Source organism: Miscanthus floridulus, chromosome 16, assembly GCF_019320115.1.
Source record: "Miscanthus floridulus cultivar M001 chromosome 16, ASM1932011v1, whole genome shotgun sequence".
NCBI classification, from domain to species: domain Eukaryota; kingdom Viridiplantae; phylum Streptophyta; class Magnoliopsida; order Poales; family Poaceae; genus Miscanthus; species Miscanthus floridulus.
Genome location: NC_089595.1, coordinates 50,110,461 through 50,132,845, shown reverse-complemented (window position 1 = coordinate 50,132,845; position 22,385 = coordinate 50,110,461). Strand labels below are relative to the sequence as shown.

General features: G+C 42.4%; 1 pseudogene; it reads right to left on the bottom strand.

Moving 5' to 3' along the window:
* Window positions 1-13,555: 13,555 nt before the first annotated feature.
* On the bottom strand, window positions 13,556-14,940 carry LOC136511481 (uncharacterized; annotated as a pseudogene).
* Between the last annotated feature and the right edge of the window lie 7,445 nt (window positions 14,941-22,385).

The window sequence follows — 22,385 nt, the reverse complement described above, 5'->3', positions numbered from 1 at the left end:
GACATCCAAAATCTTGAAGGGTTTGCCTCATCCAAAGTAGTTGAGCACAACATGCACTGGCTGCAATATACTTAGCCTTGGCAGTGGAAAGGGCTACACAATTTTGCTTTTTAGAACTCCAAGACACTAGGGACCGTCCAAGGAATTGATATGTCCCCAAAGTGTTTTTTTGATCTACTTTGCATCCGGCGTAATTGGAATCTAATTACCCAAGTAGATCAAACCTAGAGCCCTTAGGATACCATAAGCCAAGGTTAGGAGTGTGTACTAAATATCTCAAGATTCTCTTAATGACCACTAAGTGACACTCTTTCGGGTTAGCTTAAAATCTAGCACACATGCACACACTAAGCATAATATCGGGCCTAGATGTGCATAAATAAAGTAGAGAGCCGATCATGGAGCGATATACCTTAGTATCCATGGCTTTCCCTTCTTCATTAAGATCTAGTTGTCCATTGGTTGGCATGGGAGTTTTGATAGGCTTGGCATTCGCCATGTCAAACTTCTTAAGCATATCATGGGTGTACTTCGTTTGGTTAATGAAAGTTTCATCCTTCACTTGCTTGATTTGAAATCCAAGGAAGAACTTTAATTCACCCATCATGGACATCTCAAATCTCTTGGTCATGATTCTACTATATTCATCACAAAAAGAATGATTAGTACTACCAAATATTATGTCATCGACATATATTTGGCACACAAATATATCTTTGCCAACTTTGTGAGTGAAAAGGGTAGGATCAGCTTTGCCTATTTCAAAGCCTTGTTTAAGCAAGAATTTCTTAAGGCATTCATACCATACTCTTGGTGCTTGCTTAAGCCCATAGAGCGCCTTTTGGATTTTGTAGACATGGTTGGAAAACTTGTGATCTTCACAGCCCGATGGTTGCTCAACATAGACAAGTTCTTGAATAGGGCCATTGAGAAATGCACTCTTCACATCCATTTGATATAGCTTGAAGTTGTGATGAGCGGCATAGGCTAGAAGCATTCAAATTGCTTCAAGTCTTGCCACCGGTGTATATGTTCCTTCAAAGTCCAAGCCCTCTACTTGAGTGAAACCTTGAGCAACCAACCTTGCCTTGTTTCTTGTCACAACTCCATTCTCATCTTGTTTGTTGCGAAAGACCCACTTGGTGCCAATGATATTGGTATTTGGTCGTTCCACCAAAGTCCACACTTAGTTTCTTTTGAAGTTATTTAGCTCTTCTTGCATGGCCATCACCCAATCCGTGTCTCCAAGTGCTTGTTCTACCTTAAGAGGCTCCAAAGAGGAAACAAATGAGTAAAATTGGCAAAAGTTTGCTAAATGTGATCGAGTTGTTACCCCTTTCGAAAACTCCCAAGGATGTTGTCAACGGAATGATCCCATTGAATTGTTTGCCTTAGCTTTGGATGCTCAATGGCCTCTTATTCATCTTCTAGATCTTCATCATCATCTTGCTTAAATATGGGTTGTAGGTTTTGTCCTTGAGCTAGAGTCGAATCAGCTGCTGCTGACTGTGTAGGTGCAGCACTGACGCCCTCAAGTGCGGCACTGTCGTGCTCTAAAGTTGTAGCAGATGCTTGCTGTAGTGTAACATCAGGTACGTCGGCAGAAATAGGTGCAACAGCAACTTGAGGAACATCCACTTTAGTGACTTCTTCTTCTTGTGGTCTAATGTCACCAATAGCCAATTGTTTGATTGCTTCACATGGTGGATCCTCCTTTCCTACAACACTTGAATCAACTTGCTCCACTTGAGAGCCATTAGATTCATCAAATGTCACGTCTACCACAATCTCAACTCTTCTAGAGGTTTTGTTGAAGACACGGTAGGCATGCTCATTTGATCCATAACCAAGAAGAAAATCTTCATCAACTTTAGGTGCAAACTTAGAGATTTTGGGTTTTTTGTTAAGTATGAAACACTTGCACCCAAACACTCTAAAGTAAGACACCTTAGGCTTGTTACCGGTTAGAAGCTCATATAAAGTTTTCTTTAACTTCTTGTGTATGTAGAGGCGGTTGATGGCATGGCAAGCGGTGTTGACGGCGTCACACCAAAAGATGTCCGGTGTCTTGTACTCATCTAGCATTGTCCTTGCCATATCAATGAGTGTACGGTTCTTCCTCTCTACTACACCATTTTGTTAAGGGGTGTATGGAGTTGAAAACTCATGCTTGATGCCCTCTTCATCAAGAAACTCCTCAACTAGAGTATTCTTGAATTCGGTCATATTGTCACTTCTTACTTTCTTGATGGGAAGACCAAACTCCTTTTGAGCTCTTCTAACAAATATCTTCACCTTCTCTTGAACTTGGCACTTGTCACGCAAGAAAAATACCCAAGTGAAACGGGAATAGTCATCAACAATAACAAGACCATATTTGTTACCCCCGATACTTAGGTAGGCGACCGGTCCAAAGAGATCCATATGTATTAGCTCCAATGGTTGCTTGGTGGTCATGATGCTCTTTGGTGGGTGAGGTACACCAACTTGCTTTTCGGCATGACAAGCGCTACAAATCCTATCTTTCTCAAAGTGAACATTTGTTAGTTCAAGGATGTGTTCATCTTTTAGAAGTTTGACAAAGTTCCTCATCTCAACATGGGCTAGTCAGCAATGCCAAAGCCAACCCATGCAAGATTTTGCCACTAAACAAGTCTCAAGCTTACCTTTACTTTTGTTGAAATCAACTAAGTAAAGCTTGTTCTTTAATCGACCCGTAAAGACAATAGAGGAATCCTCCCTTCTAAAGACTTCCACACCCTTATCCGTAAAGAGACAATTGTAGCCCATCTCACACAATTGAGAAACAGACAAGTTGTAACTTAACGAATCAACATGTAATACATTTGTAATTGAATGCTCAAGGGTTATAGCAACTTTACCGAGACCAATCTCATACCCCTTTGAATTGTCTCCAAAGACAATATTTTTATTTGACTACATCATCGGGGAATATGATGAGAACATACTCCTTTCTTCGATCATATGATTTGTACATCCACTATCAAGCACCCAACTTGATCCACTGGAGGAGTATGCCTACAAAACAAGTTTAGTTGCTAGATTTAGGTCCCCAATTTGATTTGGGGCCTTGCATGTTAGTCACAAGAATCCTAGGAACCCAAATAGAAGTATTCCTATATATGTTGGTTTCCTTTCCAACATATTTTACAACCACTTTCCCCTGGCTATTGTTCCTCAAAACAAAGCATGATGTCAAGCTTTGTCGAGGTGCATAGGTCTTTGGTTGATAGGCATACTTATTTTTGGTGGCCCACACTGATTCCTTAGGCTTCTGGAAAACATGTTTATCCTGGTACACCTTCTTGGGCTTCGTTTGATCAGGAGCAGAATTGGTAGCCTTCCCATTTTTGAGGGGTACGGCACTACCGCCCTTCACCGCGGCACTGCCGCGGTCTGTGCAGGCTGATCTATACCAATTTTGCCCTTCCTTTCAAACTGCACACACTCATAGACATTCACTATCCTTCTTCCATTTGACTTGGCTCCTTTTGTGTGTTCAAGCCCATGCTTGATTGAAGGATGCCTTCCTTGCTTGAATTATGGCCCTTTTGATTCATCATTCTTCTTATCATTGGATTGGATCTTACCTATCCACCCTTTTCCAATGACTTCATTGAGCCTAGCAATTTCCTTTCTCATAGCCTCCATGTTTGCAAGCTTAGTGGAATAGGCGTTCAAATCAAGATTAAAACATTTTCCACAACCTTGTAGTGGAGGGAGTAGAGGTTTCCTTTGCCTTAGGGAGATGTGAGTTGCTATCCCAAAGAATGCTATATTGCATCTCAAGTTCTTTGTGATTTTTATCCAAGTCACAATACTTTTTCTTGAGAGCTTTATTTGCTTTCTTTGTAATAGCATGGTCCTCTTGCTCTTTGGCCAAAGCCTTGCGTAAGGATTCCACCTCACTTCTCTCTAATACAAGAGCTTCTTTACAAGCAATGTAGAGATCCTCTTGTTGGATAAGAGTCTCTTCTCTGGATTCTAGCTCAGCTTGGACACTCTCTAAATCCTCCATTAGCTTAGTGATGAATAATTTGGTCTTTCCATCCAAATTTTTAGTTATCATGTTTATTTCTTCATCACTAGATTCATTATTACTAGAGCTATCACTAATATCACTACTAGAGATATCTCTAGGAGGTGGAGGAGATTTGACCTTCGATTTGGATTTTACCTTCTCACCCTTTGCCATGAGATAAATGTGAGGGGAGTAGTAGTCATCATCAGACATGTCATTGAAGAGCCTTGATATAGGGGATGACTTGTGAATAGCAATAGTTGCAACCTTCTCATCCTCTTCACTTATGCTCTCTTTAGTTGAGTCTTATTCATGCCCAATGTGAGCCTCTCCCATGTACTTCTTGCTCTTTTTACGGTTGGCCTTCTCCTCTTTTCCATCCTTTTTGTATTTGTTGTCCTTGATCTCATATGGACACTTGGTAATGAAGTGATCAGTGCTTCCACAATTGTAGCATGTCCTCTTTTTCTTGTTTGGAAAGCTTCTCTTCACTACCTTCTAGCCTTGCTTCTTTAGCCCCTTGTGATACCTCTTCATAAAGAGAGCAACATCATCAACTTTCTCATATTGATCATCATCATTTTCACTTTAACTTCAAGATGGTGTGGTCTCTACTCTTTCTTGAACTTGCTTGCTTGATTTGGGCTTGCTAGTTGAAGCTTGTTGGTTGATCTTGGACTTGCTTGTAGAGCCTTGCTTGCTTGATTTGTTGGCCTTAAGAGCTACATCCTTGATCTTGATGCCCTCTAACTTTGCTTGCAATTCTCCAAGTTTCTTTCTCTCATTTGCTTCTTCTTTTTGCATGTCAAAGGTCAAGATCCTCCCAAGTACATCATTTGGTGTGAAGTACTCAAACTTTTTCTTGTCTCTAATTAGAGTGACTATGGTCTCATTTCTAGGTGAATAAGCTTCCAACAAAATCTTAACAACTTTGTGATCATCCAGCTCATCACAACCATAGCCTCTAATCTTACCCACCATCATCATCAACCTATCAAACATCTCTTGTGGCCCCTCTCCATCCAAGATTACAAACCGGTTGAGCTTTGACATCAATAAGTCAATTCTTGCCTTTCTTACTTTGTCAACCCCTTCATGTGCTAGGTGTAAAGTGTCCCATATTTGCTTGGCAACATCAACTCCTATCACTCTATTGTACTCATCATCATCCAAGGCACTAAGCAACACACTTGTGGCTTGACCATTGAGGTGAATGATTCTCATCTCTTCTAGTGTTGGGCTCTTGGGATCAACCGATGGCTCAAATCCATTGCAAACAATCTCCCAAATGCCAGGGTGAAGACCTATAAGATAGGCTCTCATCAAGTGCTTCCACTTGGCAAAGTTAGTCCCATTGAAATGAGGTAACTTGCCCGCGGGCACATTGATGAAAGACCTCCGATCATGGTTAGTCATAGGAATAGTAGAGTAGTTAAAGGATACGGTGGCATATTTGTTGTCGTTGGCCTTGCCCTTTCCTTTCTTATCCTTCTTGTTCCCCTCCGACACTTGGTATGACTCATCATCATCTCCATCTTTGGAACTACTTGATATGCTTGATGATGCACTTGTTGCCTTCTCTTCTTCTTCTTCCTTCTTCTTCCCAGCTTCTCTTATTTTTCTTCTTGCTTCTCTCTTAAGCCTTCTTTCTTCTTTCCTTTGCTTCTTCTCCTCTAACCACTATGCCTCCTTCTTCTTCTCTCTTGCTTCTCTTTTCAGCTTTCTTGCCTCCTTCTTTCTTCTTCTCTCATTATCATCGAGAGCTCTTTCGGCATCGGTAGCCTCAATATGTGGTAGTGTGGTGTTACTTGCTATCGATGCACTCAGCTCGCTGTTGTCCATGTCGACATCTATCTGCTTCATGCTACTAGTTCCTCCTCCGGCCTCCATACCTCATGCAATGAAGCGTATATGAGGTAACTCGCTCTAATACCACTTGTAGGATCTCTGGTTGTCCTAGAGGGGGGTGAATAGGCCTATCAAAATAAACACTGAAACTTTTATCAAATTCACCCTGCAGCACTGCTGCTCTAGAGGGCGGCACTGTCGGACTAGAATAGCGGCACTACCGCACCTGCAGACAACTTCGAGCTACAATTCAAAATCAGTGAACGGAAACTTAGATCGGAGAAATTTCTCAGCTTACTGCAGGTATTATAGTCAAAGATCAAGAGCTAGAATAAGTAGAAACACCACACACAAGTAGATCTACTAGAAACCCTAGAAATCACCTCAACCAACAATATGAAATGCAACTAATGTAAATCAAGCACAAGTGACACAATGATTTATCCCGTGGTTCAGCTCGCCACCAAGGCTTGCCTACCTCCACGTTGTTGAGGTTAGCTACTAAGGCTTAAGGCTTTCCAACCCTTTCTTATTCTGAAGTCAAGAGACTTAACTCTTGAGATGAGGGGTGAGTATACTAGCTTCAAGAGATGGTTGCAGACCTCCTGGGGCTGCCACACAAGTTGGCAAGCTCCACGAGCGATGCTCTAGCTAGCTAGGAGCCAAGCTCTAAGAGTAACAAACACAACCACCTGCCAAAACGTGAACCAAGTGCTCTTTTGAGTTGGGGAATCAATGGAGCTACTCTCTAATCGAGTTTTGGACCCTTTTCTCTCAAGGATTGATGGGGAAATCAATGGATTTGCTTGAGGGCTCAAGATCAACAATGGAGGGAGAGAGAGAGATCTCCTTTTCTGTTTGGGCGTGCTAGAATGAGCAGGAGGAAGAAGAGAGATGTTGGGGAGGGAGAGGATATGTATAAATATCCCCTCAGCCCCAACAGTCACTTAAGTCATGGCAGTGCCGTGGCTTAGGTGTGGCAGTGCCACTCTTCAAGTGCGACAGTGCCGCACCACGCAATATAGCAAGGGTAAGAGTAAAGTGTAGACTATCTTGGCTATAAATCTGAGGATGCATGTGTATGTTTGAGCACTTGGTAGCATATATTAGCTTAAGCATTGTGTCTCCCTTTATAGTATGGCTTTTCCTATACTTAAATTTAAAATATAAAAGAATTTAAACCTCCTTTGAGTTTGAAGCAATCTACATTTGTAATTGGGGGCTCCCCCTGTTTAGTGTAGCATCCTTGAATATGAATTCCCTGCTTGTCATCTCGATAAATATCATTAGTTCTCTAATTACATTATCATTATCACCAAAACCCATAATTAGGGCTTGATTGCACTTTTAGAGGGACTTCTTTCATAAAGGAATTTGAGCGAAACCCACAACTTTAATGGCATTTGAGCAAAGCTCACTTGCCATAAAGACAAAATTCTGATTTTCTTGAGTGTTTGGTGTTGCTTCTATTTTTCTAACCGCTTATATATTGCTCCCATGCGCCCTATGTTATAGGAAACCAAGCCGACAGTGGTCTACTTACATGAGACAAAGCTTAATTCTATCAACATCCATCTAGCTGCTGAATTCCTTGATACAACACTAGATTAATTGATTCTACTTTTTACTTGATGGAATTGTTGTAGCCTAGTGCTCTAATTTAATTTATTATGGCAAACAACTAGTTTAACAAATCCTTCTCACTCAACACTCAGATGACCATCGGACTCTCCAACATGCCCTTTTTGCTTTCTGCAGTGTATGGCGGTATGGCCCAATTGAAGACTGCAACAAACATTCATTTCTCTAGGAAGTCCTCTTCGGATCTCCCTACACAACCATCTTCAAACTCCTTGTGGTTGTGCATTGGGGATTTCAATCTTTTTGAGGAATTTAGGGGGCCCCAGGCCCCTACAGTGAATATTTTAGTTTTTTTAAAGAGGGAGTATTTACAAGCTACAGATAAAGAGACAAAGAAGGAAACAAAGAAAATCAATCAAAACCTATAGATTACATCAAATTTTATGTCCATTGATCAAATAGCAGTGCAAGACTTGACTTCACCTTATGTGATAACAACATAATTTCCTTGAAGAAGTGGTTTCTTGAGGCTCTTAAGATAGGCTGAATCCCTTTGAAAATCTGATCATTCCTTGTTGTCTATATCTCTGAACATAAGAGCACAACTGTTGCCATGAAGAACTGTGACTGTATCACGTCCTTAGCTGCACTCGTACCATGTCTTGCATAATCCTTTGTAATTGATGAAAAGCTCTTCCGAGATTGGCAGATGAAAAGCTATGTGATTTCATCTTGGCCAAAAGCATTTTCAACAGAAATGAGCTCGTTCTTTACAAACGAGAACAACTCTGGTGAAGTAGACTTTAAGTCTTTGGTAGTTCCAATTATCCTACCAGAACATGATGGTCTTCCCATTTTCTGCTTCTACCACTAAAACTATTGTATTTTAGCCATCACGGGGGCTACCACCTATGCGATGATATGATCACCACATTCACCTGAAGAATCTAGTACACCTAGTTGTAGTCAGACCCTACAGATACCCTCAGCTACAGAAAGAGGAACTAGAAAGACAATGCCAAACTATGCTAGAACAAGGAATCATATACATCTGCCAATTCTTCTGTAGTTATACTTGTTAAGAAACATGATGGATATTGAAAATTTTGTGTTGATTAACCAGCTCTCAACAATAATATCCTCAAAGATAAATTATCAATTCTGGTAATTGATGAACTCTTGGATGAATTGATGAATTCAAAGGGGCAAAATTCTTCACCAAGTTGGACATAAGGTCAAGATATCGCCAGGTACACAAGTATCTAGATGACATTAAAAAATGGCTTTCCAAACTCGTCATGGTCATTTTCAATTCTTGGTAACACCCTTCGAACTCTGCAACACGCCATCAACTTTCCAAGCACTCATGAATGATATATTGGTCCTTACCTACTAAAATTAGTGTTAGTGTTCTTTGACAACATATTAATCTACAACAAAACATGGTCAGAACGTCTCCAACACATCAGGTAAGTTTTAGTTGTCTTTGACAACATATTAATCTACAACAAAACATGGTCAGAATGCCTCCAACACATCAGGTAAGTTTTGTCTACTCTATAGCAGCATGCAGTGCCATTAAAAAATTCCAAATGCCTCTTTGGTTAGTCAATACTTAATAGTGGGGTATTTGGGTCACATATCAGCATGAGTGTCTATTGACCCAGCCAAAATTGATTCTATCACAACATGGTCACAGCCAACTAAATAAAGCAATTATGTGGATTTCTAGGATTAGCAGGCTACTATAGGAAATTCATTAGAAGCTTTGAAATCATTGCAAAACTGTTAACTCAGCTACTAAAGAAAGATGGATTTATATGGACTGATTTAGCATCTTTAGCATTCCAATAGCTACAACAGAAGTTATCAACAACACTAGTTTTGCAACTGCCAGACTTTGACAAACCATTCATAGTCAAATGTGATGCATCATCAACCGGGTTTGGAGTAGTACTACACCAGGTAACGTAGGCAATAGCCTTTTTTAGTCGAAGCATAGCGTCGTGACACTCTAAACTTGCAGCATATGAAAGATAATTAATTGGATTGGTGATAGCAGTCAAACACTAGCGGCCTTACTTATGGGGACGGATCTTCACAATTAGCTCAGATCACTACAACCTCAAATACATTTTGGATCAACAACTCCCAACAATACCACAACAGCAATGGGTAAGAAAAATACTTGGCTATGATTTCAATATAGTATTTAAACTAGGTAAGCAAAACATGGTGGCTAATGCCCTGTCAAGACAATCCTTGATGGAGCCATCTCTACTAGCAATCTCAGAAATCAACTTCTTAGTTTTTGAAAAGATAATGGATGAGATATTAGAGTCCGACAACCATAGAAACCTGGTGGCTCACATCTTAAACAGACGCCAAGGGACCTTATAGAGCTTAACCAATGGACTCATTCTCTACAACAAACGGGTACATATTCCACCATCGTCTCCACTTCTACATATATGATATGCTTCATGCCATCCATAATGCTACACATCCTGCAGGACTTCTTCAGAATTTGGTCAATCCAGACAAGATATGGGAGGGTATATCTATGGATTTTGTCGAGGCACTACCCAAAGTAGCAGGCAATTTAGTCATCCTCAGGGTGGTGGACCGCCTATAAAGGTATGTTCACTTCATACCGCTTTCACATGCGTACTCAAGAGCAGTAGTGGCTCAGAGCTTTCACATGGATTACCTCATTCTATTTTTTGTGATAAAGACATTTTTTCACCAGTAGATTCTAGCGTAAGTTGTTTCACGTGACAACAGTAGAACTCAATATGACTTGCGCCAACCACCCTCAATCCGATGGCCAGTCAGAGGTCGTTAACAAAGTCATCACCATTACCTTAGATGTGTGAGAGGGGATATACCAAAAGAATGGATACAATCTTTACCTTGGGCAAAATTTTGTTACAATATTTCGCATCACACGTCTGCTCATACAACTCTGTTCAAACTGGTCTACGGATGAGATCCACCAGGATTGAGAACATATAGCTCGGGCGATGCCAAAATTTAGGTAGTGGATGACCTGCTAACAGTACAAGATAGTTTCTTGGTGGTAGACCAAACTTTGGCTATGGCAATCTCAAGATTATTATACCAAACACTATAACAACAAACATGTGGACATAAGCTTTATTGTTGACGAATGGGTATGGTTGAATTAATGCCGTGGTCAGCGATAGCCAGCTCAACACTACAAAAAGGCAAGTTATCCCCATTGTACTTTGGTCCTTATAACATTAGTGAACAAATTGGGTCTGTAGCATACCACCTTGAGCTCACTTAAGACATCCACATTCACAACGCCTTTCATGTGAGTTTACTTAAGAAATATAGAGGGCCTCCACCATCAACTCCCCCTACAAATGCCTATAATGCACGAAGGAACAGCGGTACTAGAACTAGAACAAATGATAAAGGCTTGAACTCTATAGGAGGAATTTACATGTGTTGGTTAAATGGAAAGGTCAACTAGCAGCAAAAATCCTAGTGGGAGGAGCAGAATTGATCAAACAACCTGTATCAAACATTCCAGCTCGAGGACAAGCTAATTCTCCTCGCGGGAAGAGATGTCATGGTCGGTAAGACATACAGTAGGAGAACATGTCTAGACATATTAGTGGGCCAATTCATTTGCGAGGGGCCTTGGCCCAGCTGTTATAGATTAGATCTAAAGGAGTAGTAGGGGTCATGGACTTTGTCTGTTAGGGGCCTAAAGGCCCATTAGCATTTGTGTAAAACCCGTATATATATGTGGGGAATTCCTTAATGAAAGGAAACCAAGGTTTAGAGTTAATCCCTTATCTCTCTCTAGCTGCGGTCCCTCTCTCTCTTCTCCTCTGCATCGACGCCTCTTCTTTCCTCCTCTATGCCATCCCTACAGCCGCTCTAGCCGCCAGGTTAGCCCTAGTCGGCCGATCCTTCCCCGTGGTTGGAGATGTGTGACAAATCGACAATTGAACACGATAACAGCCCTCCAACTAGCTCCAGAACGCTCATTTATAGTTGCAACTAGTAAACGAGGTCATCCTCCGCCTAGACAAAGCCCAAGAAGATCGTCCTTTTTCAGCTAATGAGATGACCCTCCATAGTGATTTGAAATTCAGGGTCCTAGGTCTTGCTGTAGTGGAACGCTCCAGGCGAAGGCAAAGCTTATGGCTCATACAAATCAAGGAAGGTGGTGCTTGTACCAATTTTTTCCACTTCAAAGCCAATGGTCATCGTCATAAAAACTTAAATCCCATGTCTCAAGTAAGATGATGGATCGTTCATTTGGTCACATAAAGTTAAGGACTAGCAGTTATACAAACACTATAAATAACACCAACAGGTTTCCATTTAATTGGGAGGAATTGAATCTCTCCCGTATCAATGAGGCAGAGCTGGAAACCGAGTTCACTGAAGAAGAAATTCTAGAAGCCATAAATGAACTACCCGCAAAAAAGCGATAGAATCTAATGGGTTTACTAGGGCCTTCTACAAAATTTGTTGGCCAATCATAGAAGCTGAGATAATTAGATTCTTCTCTTGTCTACACAACCACTCTATGCCTCTTGAGAGGCTCAAGGGAGTAGCGATAATTCTCATCACAAAAAAGAAAGTTTTAGAGATAGCTGTTGATTTCAGACCTATTAGTCATTTCTTTGCTTATCTGGTTTCAAAAGTTCTTGCAAAGCGGCTCGCCTTCATAATTGAGCCTTGTTTCCAATTGTGCCAAAGTGCTTTCATTAGGGGATGATGTATTCAAGATAATTTTCTCTGTATAAACAATCTGGTCAAAGCTCACCATCGATGTAACCCTATGAACACCTGCTCCAGCTTTGGAGTAAGCGACCCAAGTTAGAATGCCCATTTGTGTGCTCTCACTAGAGTCAAAGGGTGGTCCGGCCAAGGGAGAGCTTAGAGGTCCCTTGGTGCCTAGTGTCCTATGACAACAAAGCTTTTGACTATATCTCTTATGAGTACCTCGATGTTCTCGAACATCGAGGATTTGACAACAAATGGTGTGACTAGCTTGCTCTTATGCTCAGATCCTCTTCATCCTAAGTTCTTTTGAATGGACTAGTGATTGGACCAAGAATTCATCGTCAACGTGATCTTCAGCAAGGTGATCCACTGTCCCCATATCTCTTTATTCTTGCAAATGATGTGTTGCAAAAGTTGCTTGACTTGGTAACATAAATTGGTCACCTAACGCCACTACAAAGCAGACATGCTGCGATCAAAAGGTACATATAAAAATCCAAATTTGTAGTCCAGGGAAGGAAATTACGCCTTCGAAAAGATCCACCCCATGTGTTTCCAAAACCTGTTGTCAGCCTAAAACCTGAATTGGAGTTGTATTTTTGCAATGATTTGTAGGAGTTGACTCCTAACGAGATGAGTCCACCCCGACTCTATACATATAAAGGGCTATGATGGATTGAGGGCACCCAATCGATTAAAAACACAATTATTATACTATTTTTACCATTCCAATCCCCGTATCTGTTGTTCCGCAAGCATTTTGATGATGTTTATGGGCGCTCTAGATAGCGTCTAAGCATTAGAGCAACCTTAGGTGCGCCTACCCGACGGGCTTCTTCTTAGAGGCGTTCATAGGTTTTATTGCGGCGAATTCTGCCAAAACCGTGTAGCCCAGTTTCCCCAGTTTAGGATACCGACCTAGCATTTTTTTCTAGCTTTGTTGCAATTCAATCCTTGAGCAATCTGAGTGATGCTCATAAGATCAGAGCGTGCTAACTCTATATATTACGTAATTCTGTGTCAGAATTAATGAGTTCAGATAATAAGCATTCTTACAAACAGTCTGCAACCCAGCGCCTTTTGTAGGCAGTTTCACATTCATAAGTCAAGCGGTCATAATAACATTATAATATCTTAGGTGTGATCCGCTTTAACATATACACATTGAAACATAAGAAGTTCACACAGTACATAAATATAACAAGTCAGTTCAGCAGGGGTTGAGCATGCTCTCTATGCATACTTGACCCCGCTAGACAATCCTTAAGCACATGAACAATAATAACTATACTCGAAATAGTTCAAAATTTGATCTTATGCAGTTGAAAGACGAGGTATACCTGCAGTGTAGAAACCTGTGTAGGGATAACAGGATTGATAGGAACCAATCCGATTGACGTTGAAAAGCTCCGTGAACTGCATGGACTCAAGCCGGATCGCGAAGGCGCTGGTAAATGTGGATACATGAATGGCATTGTTATCCTCATCAAACCCCAGTATCCTTGCTGCTGACAAATTACTGTCCATCATATTCATACGTGGTACAGGAAGGAGGTTGTCCAGCTGAATTGTTTTCCGTAGCACCCATCCGACGGCACCATCTGGTGAGCTGGCCTCCCTCTTCCACAACTCCATGGTGAGTTTGTACAAGATTGCAAGGCCTAGCTCTCCATCTTGTGTCCTCACGACCTGGAAGAATGATCTGTCAATGGGACAGAGGCTCTTTGGCGTCTTGATTATGCCTAGACTGTGCCTCTTAAGATCAAATTCAAGGATGCCGTTTGGCCACCGGAGAAATCCGCAGAGTGCATTCCCAATCGAGACACTGGGCAGATTGGACACGGACATGGGAATAATAACAGTTGAGATGGTGTGGCCCCATTTTCCGGTCTTGGATTCGTAGACGCACATGGACACACGTATGCGACCATCGTGTACGTCGTCTGTGCGTATCAAGATGACTTTGAAGGGCCCCAAGTGCCCATCATCGCCAACGCCATCGGCAGTGGCGGCGGCGGTGCTCAGCACCGTGCCACGGCAGCAGTACGCCCCGTTGTCAGTGGTGAACTCCGGTGGATACGCCACGGTGGCCCGGCAGCCGGTGAGGGGATCCCACACGACGGCGTGGAGGCGTCTCCGGTTGATGAGGAGGGCGAGGCCGTGGCGGCAGCCGAGGAAGAAGAGGCGCTCGCCGGCAGCACCAGGCTGCCGGCGGCAGGGAGAAGCGCTCGGGTGGGATGCAGTCAGGCGGCGCCAGCGTCGGGACGAAGACTGGCCCGCGAGGGTCGCTGAAGAAGTAGCCGAGCAGGGGCGGAGGCGTCCGGTGGTGGTGCTCGCGGAAGCGGCGGAGGAAGAAAGGGTCCGCGACGAGGCGTCGCCAGCGTTTGCACACGAGGGACGCACGCGGGAGAGACGACGGCAGCGGCGGCAGGCGCAGGAGGATCTCACGGAGGAGATCGTCGTTGTCCGGCAGCGGCACCGCCCGCTCTTGCTCTGCGGGTGCACGTTCCGATCCTCCGATGCAACACCTGGGAGGAGAGGCATGGCCAGAACTGTTGTTAGTACTAACTACTGCCTTCTGTTGTCTGAAATAATGGAGTTACATATATGTATGTATATATATATGAGCTCGGTAACTACGAAGTACATACCTTGCAAAATGCCGGAACTTGAGCAGCATCTTTCTGACGACGACGATGATCACAACAGACTCTCGTGTGGGATACTGGGATCGCAAGAGAAACGCTGAGGATCGGAGCCTCCGATCGATCGAGGCAGCCCTCGTAGGTACGGTGGCCTGTGTGCCGTCGCACGTTGGGTGGGCCGGGAAGGCTACCTGCAGATAGACGAAGCCGCGTCTTCCTTCGTCTTCCTTCCGGACTCCGGTAGTCCAGTCCAGTGCGTTTTATGGACTGGACAACTTGAGTTGGGGGCTGTGGCGGCTTCGATTCTTGGGTCCAAGTCAGGGTCTGGTCCATTCAAATTTTAACAGTCAGCGATCAACTGTAGTGATTCGTTTGTCTTTCTGTTTTGTCCTCGACGCGTGATACACGCACTACTTAAGAGAATTTTACCAAGACTTTGAAAGTAAACATCAAGCTTGATGGCTGGATTTATTCAACGCGGATTGGAAGCGAGCGAGCATATATGCATGCATCTAGCAACATCAAGCACTTAAACCACCACACCCGTGCACTCACTAATTGTCAGGATTTGATTCCAAACGGATCGGATGGATACGTTCATCCATATGTTCATCACCCTAACAAAAACATACAAGTGCGCGCTACTCGAATTTTGTTGGACGCCGCTAATGCACGGTAGTGCGTGCAGTGGCAGATCTACAACTGATCGCGAGGGGGGTTAAGTGTACAGAGTAAAGAAGAGGAAATTTAAGGCAGCCAAGCACTTAGAATTAGTAAAAGAGATCAACTAGCGAGAGTGGTGTCCTGCAAATTACCGAGTAAGATTGTGCAAATTATTGAGTGGTGTCCTACTAAATAGGGGTACCCCCTGAATCCGCTCCGCTGGTCTTCCTCCTCGCCTCCGATCCCGTGGCTCCCTCGACCCCGCCCTCCTCCTCGTACTCACCTCTGCCGCCGCCCACCACCTAGCCACGGGCGGTAGGGCCTCGCTGAAGCTCCACGGCCGCGCGTGGTAACCTCCTCCTACCCCTTCCCCCTCCCTCTGCCGCCATGGCCATGGGTGCTCCCGCCCCCGATCTGGCCCGGACCGCCGCCAAAACCCTAACGTCACCCTCCCGCCGTCCCCATCGCCTGGCCGGCCTGCCTCCCCTGAGCCCCTTCTCTTCTAATCCCGCCAGAGTTGGGGAAGAAGAGAGGGAGAAGTACAATGCCTTCTAAGCCCGCTGAAACCCTAACTCCCTGATGCTTGAACGCGAAAGGAGGACGAGGAGGAGAAGGACACACCTCGAGTTCGCCGGCGCTGGTGGCCTTGGAGCGTTAGTAGCTGCTAGATCGAGGAGGAGAGAGAGCGTGCAGTGTGGTGGCCTCCTTCGAGCATGGCCGCGATGCGGAAGAAAAGAGGGGGGAAGTGGGCGTGTGGTGCGGCTGCGCGGTGCGTTAAATGCCCGCGGGCCAAAAAGTAGCTTTTGCCAATTTTGTTTAGGAGAAGCCATCTAAGTGCATATATATATCGTCTCAACTAGATAAAACATTTATTTACCTATAACATACATGAACGGGTGGGTCTTATAACACATGTATCTGACTTCGATGGTTTATGCGTGGTTGTATGTGACTATAGTGATGACACAACTGTTGTGCATATAAAGTGCATGTGTTTTTCTTGATTTTACCTAAAAAATGCCTTTTCTCGTGTTCAGGAACTCTTTAGTAGGGTTGGATTTCTCTAAAAACGGTGAAGCTAGGAAAAAACATGTTTTAGTTGCTTCATCTTTTGTCTTGGTTTTGGCTTCAGGAGTCGTTCTCGTGTGTACACGTTTGGTATGGCGTTTGATTTCAGCACGCCCTACAGCGGCACTAGCCTACGATGCCACCATGTTGTGATTTCATCATGGTTTTGAACATGGGACCAGATCCCTCCTATCTTTTTTTCCTCCACGCTCAAAAAATCTCATGGATGGTTAAGAGCTTAAGTGAGTGTTCACTTGCAAGTCTGTTTTTTAGTCTATCTAAACAACAAGTGTTTTGAGAGCAACCATCCCTTAAGTTGTTGTCCATTACATGTAAAGTGAAGGGCCGAACAAAAGCTTCCTCTCTCTATGCCTTACTTCATCCCTTCTTATTACTCACCCCGTCCACATGGAACTAAACCTAACGCGTCTCTCGCCCCGCCGCATCCACCTCCCCGCCAGCTTCGGTGACTCCACTACTAGAAAACAGACCTTTCACCCACTTCGATTTTAGCCTTTAGTCTCGATATTTTTTGCGTTCGGGACTAAAGGACTTTTAGTCCCGGTTCGTAATACCAACTGGGACTAAAAGTCATCTTTAGTCCCGGTTGGTGTCACCAACCCGGAGTAAAAGTTCACCAACTTTTAGAACACCAACCGGGACTAAAGGGTGACCTTTTAGTCCCGGTTGGTGTCTTCAACCGGGACTAAAGGTCTTTTACCCAGGACTAAAGGTCTCCCACGAGTCTATTCAAAAGGAGAGCGCACATGACTCTGTCACAAGTGGTGTGCAGTTGAGTTGGTAATGTACCTACGCGCGAGGAGAGAGGTGTTGGGTTCGAATCTCACGTAGAGTAAGCGAGGCCTCGAGGATTTCCTTTATTTTTTCTTCCGTGGGTGACCTTTAGTCCCGGTTCCCAGACCCGGGACTAAAGGTGTGGACCTTTAGTCCCGGGAATTTAGTCCCGGTTGGGAAAACCGGGACTAAAGGGCCTTCCCAACCGGGACTAAAACCCGTTTCTCTAGTAGTGCTCCCCTTGCCAGATCCACTATCATCCACCAAAGCTAGGCCCTAAAACCCATCTACCATCTTCTTCATCTCTTGCCAAGTTCCCACACCGCCATCGCCTCCCACCTGGCTCCGACGACGCTCATTGCCTATGCCACAACCATGCTAACATAAGGGAGCGTGAGATTACTGTTGCTTGCTGGGCCGACTTGACTATGACCAGCTTGTAAATAATCTAGATGGGCAATAGAAAAATAAGAGCGTATAAGAGGAGTTCTATGCTCTGCCTGGGGCAGGGCCGTGGCCCTAGGCCCAAATTCATCCCTGCTCACATCGAAATGGCTAAGAGTACAGACAGACTTGCCTCACATTCACATACTGGCCTATATGGACCAATGAATAAGAGTTGTTAAGTACTTTAATTTGTAATGAACTGGAGAGGGCACGGTACTAATATGCATATAACCATATGGACATTGGCATTAACATATATAGTACAAGCAGTAGAAAGTAAAAAGGTTTCCAAATAAAGTGATAATACACCTCCAAGGTGATGAAATGATAATCCATACTACAACCAACATGGTAGCACTCTTAGATATTAAAATACAGTATATCTGGATTTTATTTAATTACTTACATGAACTAACACATGTAAAAGGTTATTCACCATAGCAATTGTAGGAGAACTCACATCGCGTTCCCATGATATGTCCTCCATTTATGGTATGTTCCACTTGAATGTGCATGTATGGCTTTTGTAGCATCTAGGAAGCAGCTGATAGGCTAACTCCAAACACCAACAATATGGTGAATCTTTGTAGTTTGTGCTTTTCCAAGGGCTTTTGTATTTGCTTTCATCTCATCTATGGAATCAGAAAGACTCCTACATCCACCAAAATATTCTCTTAGTTCTCACACACGGGTTGCCTTAGCTAGCGTAGACTCGCTACCAATCTTGTGAATCGACACAGTATCAAAATACTCTTTTGGTTCCTTGACTAAGCCAGCACCGACCATATCATCAATACAATGACACACATATTCATTAAGAACCAGCTCATGAGCATACAGCCAGAGTAGAGAACTTTTCGAACCTTAAATTTGGATGATACCTTGTTATCAAAAAAGGATCATCAATGGAGGAATCAAGGTGGTGAACAAAGTAGTTCTAGACACGTGCCCTTACGCCTAAGGGGAGTGAATTTCAATTCACTTTTTTCTAAACACTCATGCGAAGAGATGTCCCCGTATTGTAGTGCTTACTCTTTTCACTTATAATGTAATCCCACCAAGTGTCGTGCTTTGCCTCTAATGGTGTTTGCTGTTTGAGCCCCACTTTAGTAGTTCTAGCCAGGTGCCCTTACGCCTAAGGGGAGTGAGTCCTAATTCACTTTTTTGAAACTGTTGTGTGAGGAGATTTACCCGTATTGTGCCACTTATAATGTAATGTAATCCCACCTAGTGTTGTGCTTTGAATCTAATCACTTCAACAAATATTTCTTCACACTAGCATGCCATTGATTTTATTTGATGTCCTATAAAAGGTATCATGTAACGGATGCAGACATCTCTGGCCCTTCCATAACACCGTAACGGAGAACACATATTAGCTTTCATTGACATATTTTTCTAAGATTTGATGTACCAAGCGGCCACCTTTCGTAACACCGTAATGGAAATTGAAAAAAGACATTAGCTTTCATTGAGATTCTTTCGACTACAAGGTATACATGGTACCTGAGATTCAATGAACTAAACAAATGGACCAGCTACGAAGCGTGGGCGGCTAGTACTATATATTATTCCCATCGATCTATATCTATATCTATATCTATATACCTAATATTAAAGAGCTAAAATTTCTGCCACCTATAGTTTTTCGTCTAGCCTAATCACCGGTGCTTTATCTGCATCCAGCCGGGTGATTTTTATTTTTGTTTCCGTTTCTATTTCTTCTCGGGTTGCTTCATCTTTCTTTTTTTCTTTTCCCACGTAGATGTTTCGGACGTCGGGGTCTTAGAAAGGTGCCACCCCTGCTCCTACATGATGTCCGTGACTTTTGGTTTACTTTTTATTTATTTTTTGTTTTTTATTTCCTACAATGAAGTAACTATGCTTTTGTTATAAAAATAAGATAAATAATAAATAATAAATACAGTATTACAGGTCTTTTAAATGTTGACTCTTTACTTATAATAAACAAATATTTTTATTAGTAAGTTGTTGGTATTAATTAGGAATAAATTACTATTGTAACATGAATGAGCTGATGACCTAACTGATAAACTTAAATATTGAACACTTTGTCATCCAATCCAATAAAAATAAATATTTCTTCAAGCTATCCACACATATCGGTGCAAATCTCTAAGTAGTCTGCATATAACAATGCAACTCTCGATAAGGCTGACATGTGGAAATCGAGACACGATGACAACTAACTCCTTGCCAACTTTAATAAGCAACTCTCAATAAGGCTGACATATGGAAATCGAGACACGATGACAACTAACTCCTTGCCGACTTTAATAAGCTATTAGAATTACATACTTCTATGGATCCTTAAAAGAAGCCACAGAACTTGATGTCTAACTTTAATAAAAAATAAATAGATATAACATTGTCATCTTTGTTTCCACTAATGAGCTTGTTCGTTTGTGATTGCTGCAACAATCACTCACAATATCAAAAGTAGCACCTATACAAATTAACTATCGTGATCGTTGCAGGTGTGCAGCAAGCTGAAGCGAATAGATCATACGTTGATAGTTTTTTCTCCTGTCGCAACACATGGGCATATTTGCTAGTTCTTAATAAAAAAGGTAACCCTATTACAACTCAATCAAAAAATTTATGTGGATCACGGGGACTTCTAACTCATTTTGAAGTCATTATAATTTGATCTGGAATGTTGAGCCGATCACAAAAATTGTTCAATATAGTTTTGAAAACAATTTAAAGTCATTTTGAAGTCCTTGTAATTTATCTGGGATGCCGAGCTCATCAGAAAAATTGTTCAACACCATTTTGAAAACATGTAATCAATTTAATTACTTTGAACTATGTTTTCTTAAAGAAAACTCAATTACCATATGTTTTGGAAACCAACCTATTTGGAAACTTCAATAGAATCTATTTTTCAGCTAGCGTTGGGGGAAAAATCAACTTGAATTCAAAACTATTAATTGAACAAACAAAATATGTTTGAAAACCTCTACTTAACATTCATAGCATTTCGTTGTCAATTAAAATAAATGCTTACACTATTCACTACGGGAGACGCGCTCTTTGCCAAGTGCTCTTATGGGATGGATCTTCACAATTAGCTCAGATCAATACAACCTCAAATACATTTTGGATCAACAACTCCCAACAATACCACAACAGCAATGGGTAACAAAAATACTTGGCTCTGATTTCAATATAGTATTTAAACTAGGTAAGCAAAACATGGTGGCTAATGCCCTGTCAAGACGATCCTTGATGGAGCCATCTCTACTAGCAATCTCAGAAATCAACTTCTTAGTTTTTGAAAAGATAATGGATGAGGTATTAGAGTCTGACAACCATAGAAACCTGGTGGCTCACATCTTAAACAGACGCCAAGGGACTTATAGAGCTTCACCAATGGACTCATTCTCTACAACAAACGGGTACATATTCCACCATCGTCTCCACTTCTACATATATGATATGCTTCATGCCATCCATAATGTTGCACATCTTGCAGGGACTTCTTAGAATTTGGTCAATTCCAGACAAGATATGGGAGGGTATATCTATGGATTTTGTCGAGGCACTACCCAAAGTAGCAGGCAATTTAGTCATCCTCAGGGTGGTGGACCGCCTATAAAGGTATGTTCACTTCATACCGCTTTCACATGCGTACTCAAGAGCAGTAGTGGCTCAGAGCTTCTTTACATAAATTTTTAGATTACATGGATTACCTCATTCTATTTTTTGTGATAAAGACATTTTTTCACTAATAGATTCTAGCGTAAGTTGTTTCACATGACAACAGTAAAACTCAATATGACTTGCGCCAACCACCATCAATCAGATGGCCAGTCAGAGGTCGTTAACAAAGTCATCACCATGTACCTCAGATGTGTGAGAGGGGATATACCAAAAGAATGGATACAATCTTTACCTTGGGCAAAATTTTGTTACAATATTTCACATCACACGTCTACTCATACAACTCTGTTCAAACTGGTCTACGGATGAGATCCACCAGGATTGAGAACATATAGCTCGGGCGATGCCAAAATTTAGGTAGTGGATGACCTGCTAACAGTACAAGATAGTTTCTTGGTGGTAGACCAAACTTTGGCTATGGAATCTCAAGATTATTATACCAAACACTATAACAACAAACATGTGGACATAAGCTTTATTGTTGACGAATGGGTATGGTTGAATTAATGTCGTGGTCAGCGATAGCCAGCTCAACACTACAAAAAGGCAAGTTTTCCCCATTGTACTTTGGTCCTTATAACATTAGTGAACAAATTGGGTCTGTAGCATACCACCTTGAGCTCACTTAAGACATCCACATTCACAACGCCTTTCATGTGAGTTTACTTAAGAAATATAGAGGGCCTCCACCATCAACTCCCCCTACAAATGCCTATAATGCACGAAGGAACAGCGGTACTAGAACTAGAACAAATGATAAAGGCTGAACTCTATAGGGGAATTTACATGTGTTGGTTAAATGGAAAGGTCAACCAGCAGCAAAAATCCTAGTGGGAGGA